Source organism: Lissotriton vulgaris, chromosome 9 (assembly GCF_964263255.1).
Source record: "Lissotriton vulgaris chromosome 9, aLisVul1.2, whole genome shotgun sequence".
Lineage (NCBI taxonomy): Eukaryota > Metazoa > Chordata > Amphibia > Caudata > Salamandridae > Lissotriton > Lissotriton vulgaris.
In genome coordinates, this window is record NC_141697.1 from 998,328,155 (window position 1) to 998,333,295 (window position 5,141).

The following is a 5,141-nucleotide window of genomic DNA, read 5'->3' on the forward strand; positions in this document are numbered from 1 at the left end:
CACTGGAAAACTCTCTCTTTAAATCTATTCTTTCTATCTCCCTTTCTCTCTTCTCCCTCTCTGATTGTTTTCAACTCTAGCTTCACCTTCACTCCATCTCTTTTTCTTTCCCTTGAGGTCTCCTCGTGCCTGTAACCTCAAGGAGTTGGGAAAAGTGACAGAAGCACCAGGAGTGGCCCTTACCACCAAGGGCTCCAGCGCACCGGGAAAGGCCCAGTGGAGTAAGAGACCTCTTTGGCCTTGGACCTGGAGGATGAGGAGGTAGTTAAGGAAACTCCCATGTAGTCCTTGAGTTCTCAGCAGCATCTGTCAACTAAGGCAAGTTCGGAGAAATGGTGGTGCAGTCACATTCAATCCCACTAGTGGCAGCTACACGACTGCAGGGTCATGAGAACAGCACCACTCACAACACCGAATCACCAACCACATAGGACACACCCATTAAAAACACCCTGCTAGTCAAACACAGTAAAACAGTTTATTATAGAACACATGGTCCTATCTCCATGCTCAAGACCAAAATACTTTCCACATAGGCCGCTTTGAAATTCAACCTTCTTTTGAGCAAGTACTCTATACAGAGTCAACTAATAGCCTCCGGAAATTTGCCAGAGGTATGGCGCTCTACAACATAAATGAAATTATAACACAATACATGTCTCATTAAAAGGCACTGCAGCCATACCAGGAAATTATAGTCCTGGCTCATTAAAAGTATAGCAAATACTCTGACAAGTGCTGCACTGTGTCAGAATTAAAGAGCCTTATTGATAAGTACAACTGCTGTTCAATCTATAGGAGACCTGTTGGTACTCTCCTCTAAAAGTATAGTGTTATTGCAGAGAACGACTGGTGAGTGTTAGTGGGGCAGTCTGCTGTGAAGTCTTGATACTCTCCTTTATAAAGAAAAGTTTTCTTGCAAAGAGTGTTGAGTGTTGGTATAACGCCATTAAGAGTAAGGATGTCTCCTGAGGCATCTTGGATCTGTCCTTTGTAAAGAATAGTTTTGTTACACAGAACTGGGGTGAGTGTTAATATAACACCATTAAAAGTAAGGATGTCAATGGAGGAGCTTCGCGTGCATCCAAGATGGACGCAAGAGCACAGGGCTCCCGAGACCCTTTCCGCCTCCCGCATCTATCCTGCAACGTATCCTGATTTGGACGACGGGTACTTCTAGCAGATGCCCTGCTGACACGGTATTCTTTTTCAAAAATCGATTTGGCCGCCGGGAACTGGACTTACTGAACTTTGAAACTTGCGGCCTATATCGAAGACCATCCACGGACTTGAGTCCCCGAGGTACCCAGGTGGCAATTGAACAACAACGGCTAGTGAGACACGTCCACTGCCCCTGTGGTACTTTCGGTTTCGGTCTTGGTCATTGTCTACTGCGACTTGCTGCCTGTTGACACGGCTGACCTGGGTCTTGCTGCCAGTTCTACGCTTGTCCTCCGCCCTCGTCCCATTGCCTCTACAAGTTTGTAACGCAGAGAGCCATTCTAACCAGATCCCAAAAGTCTCGTCAGGGCTCGCCGCTCATCATGGCGGGCAAGACGGAGAACGAGAAGCGAGCAACCAGGGGCACATACCGAGGGGGTATCGCCCAATCCCATACTATAGATCGCTTCACCCGCCCGAAAGGATCCCCTGGTGGTGTGGGTAAAGTCTTGGACGAGACTGAAGATGGCTCTCCTACAACTCAGGAGCTGACATTGAGGGACGTCATGGGCGCCATTGCAAGTGTTAAGACCTCTATGGGCCAGCAGTACGAAACACTGGCTTCTAAGATAGACACGGTGGCGATCGAAGTCAACCTCATCAGGACGGATTTGGTGAAGACCAATGAGCGGGTCAAGTCCCTGGACATTAAGACTGCAAGCCTTACTACGGATGTCTCAGATCTTCAGACCGAAGTTCGCAATCTCCGAACGTCTAACGACTTGTTTGCCCGTCGGCTGGATGATTTCGAGAGCCGGGCCAGACGCAACAACGTCCGCATCGTTGGGGTTCCGGAGAATTCCGCAGACTTATCCACGGACCTTCTGGTGGAGGACCTTGTGTTGAACCACTTAGCACCCAAGGGCCTCAGTAACTTTTTCACGGTGGAGCGTGCTCACAGAGTCCCCGGTGGGAAGCCCAAACTGGGAGCCGCTCCGAGGCCTATAATAGCCAGGACTTTAAATTTTTGGGACAGGGACGCTATTCTTCAAGCATCACGCACCAATGGTCCCACCAAATTTGAAAACACATCAATCAGTTTTTATCCAGACTTTACACAGGCTGTGCAAAAACAAAGCATGGGCTTTACGGGGGTGAAACGGCAGCTTAGGGACATGGGACTGAAGTACGCCATGCATTTACCGGCCCGACTGAGTATTGAATATGAGGAACGTGCGCTCTTCTTTGACCGCCCCAAGGTGGTTAGTGACTGGCTCGATACTCTGCCGTCACATCGTACCAGCCCGGAAAGATCGAGCGACGCTGAAGGTGGCCTGGAGGAACAGGAGTAGTGAGTCCGCGCCGGCGAGTCAACTTTATGGACTTACAGCAGTGGCTCTATGAGTAATATGTATATATAGTGAGAATACCCGGGGGTGGGGGGAATCGGGACTCTTCCTCCTCTAGGGTAAGCATGGGCGGAAAATCCGTTTCGCTCACGGATTTTGCGGATTTTTTGTAAATTCGCAATCCGCGAGATCCGCGAATCTCCCGCAAAATCCGCAAATCCGCGAGCAGCGGATTTTATGGCTTGCTCGCACTGTTCGCGTGAGTTCGCGGCTTGCCAGTACAACTTTGCACCCCGCGAGTAAGTGCTAAATTGCAGAAATACGATCTTAGCAAAACTGAAACTACTTACCAGGTTCAAAAGTTCAGGCTCATCATTAGTAGCCATTTCCTGTAGTGCTTCCTGAGGGGCCCCTCCAGAGTTCAGTTGCCAGTTGCAACTATTATGTGACCCTGCTCTGAACCTCAGAATAGTTACACATATGCCACAAAGGTACTGAATTACAGCTAAGGGAGACAAGCAGGAGCCAGGCTGGAAGTTAAAATCCATTAATCAGCCCCTAATTCATTATTGTCAGTTGGGGCAGGGCAGGTGTTGTAACTAATTTTGCAACAATGAAAGCACTTAGCAAGTGCAAAAGATCACTAATCAGGAAGCACTAAGGAAGCAGGTGCCAGCTAAAAAAATATTCTGTGACACATTAATCAGCCCCAAATTAATTCAGGTCACTTGAGGCAGGGAAGGTGTGCTTTGCTTTGCCGAAAATAATGTACACTGGACAACCAGAGGGTGTGGTGATGAAACAGAGGGTGGCATGGGTGGGCCAGAGGGTGGCATGAGTAGTCAGAGAGTGGCAGTGGTGACAGAGAGTGGCAGTGATGAAGAAGAGTGTCCCAAACAGGCTGGACACGTAGAAACAACAAGTTCGCAAAACTTGCGACCCGACAGGTAAGTTCGCAAATTGCGAAATTGTAAAAACCCTCGCGAACTGGCAGAAACACGCGCGAACACAAAAAAAAAATCCACAAATTCGCGGGAATTCGCGGATTTTGCGGATTGCGAGTTCGCAAATCCGCAAAATTCGGGAACGCGAGATTCGCAAAATTCGCCCATGCTTACTCTAGGGGCTTTTTCTCTCTTCTTGTAGGTTAGTTTAATGGGGCAACAGGCACACTGCAAGTTGGGGTGGCTTTTTGGTCTACCGCAGGGGTACAAGGTGGGGGGTGTGTTTGGGGAATTATTTTGGGGTGGTGGGGGGTCTTTATTTCTTTGTTTGTTTCGAGGCTGTGCTCTGCTGCATATTTTATCTCTTGTGCCTGTTTCTTGGTTGAGGGGGCATTGTTCTCATTTCTGAGATGGGGTAGGGGGCTGAGGGTGCTGAGCTGGAACGTCAATGGTCTGGGCGATAGGATAAAGTGGGGGATAGTTTTGCAATACTTGAAGCGTCACTCCCCAGATATAGTTTTACTCCCGGAAACACATCAAATAGGAAACACATGCCATGCACTGAATAGACGGGGCTATCGCCTGGCGGCTCACTCTGGATTCACTACTGGGTCGAGGGGGGCGGGCATCCTTGTTAGGTACTCCCTCCCCCTGGAGATAGACGACACAGTGCTGGATGATAGAGGCCGATTCTAGAGGCCGATACGCGGCCATTACGGGCCGCTGGGAGGGGAAGACAATCTCCATCCTTTCTGTATATGTCCCCCCTGGCCTACAGTTCACTACATTTTCTGATTTGGGTAGGGTGGTCCTGGGGTTCCCTGAGGGAATTCCCCCCAGATTTCTCCCGACATCGCAATTATGGCTGGGCAACTTTTTGGAAGCGCTGGGTCTAGTGGGTTGCTGGAGGCAACTGCACCCCGGACAGTCACAGTATACCTTTTATTCGGGAGCACATGGGAGTCTCTCGAGGCTTGATTATATCCTCATACCGGCGGTGCAGATGGTCTCTGTAAGGGAAATTAGACATCTTGCTAGGGGGATCTCGGACCACTCCCCACTCTGGCTTACTATTGATGCGCAGTTGGGAACCGAGGGCCGGGTCGCTCCGATTAACCCCTGACACCTTCGTAATCCTAAAACTAGAGCCGAAGTGGTTAAATGCATGGATCATTATTTTGCTGAGAACGAAGGGTCGGTGTCCTCCCCCATGTCCTTGTGGGAGGCTTATAAGACTGTGATTCGTGGTCAAACTCTGTCCTTGATTGCTAGTGAGAGGAAACGTAAGAATGAGGAAGTGGTGTGTCTGGAAAATTAAATTACTGCATTGGAGGAGAAGATGGAGTCTGGGGCTACACCCGAGGGATTACATTCTTTGGCCCTTAAGCAGTCTGATTATAGAGCTCTGGTGACTGATGCGGCCAAGGCAATGAATCATGAGCAACAGGGGCGTCTGTATGATGTTGGTGATAAAGCGGGAAAGTTGATTGCTTGGTTGGACAAAAGAGACAGATTGAGTCGGGTGGTGCCTGCTGTTGAAAAGGCGGATGGAACGCGGATGGTGGACCCGGATGAGATAGTCGAGGTCTTTGCCCAGCACTTTCAGAAGGTTTACGCGCCGGTCTCGGACAGACCAGAGGAGGACTCGCATTTGCTGCTTAGGGATATCGCGTTGCCTAGCCTGTCG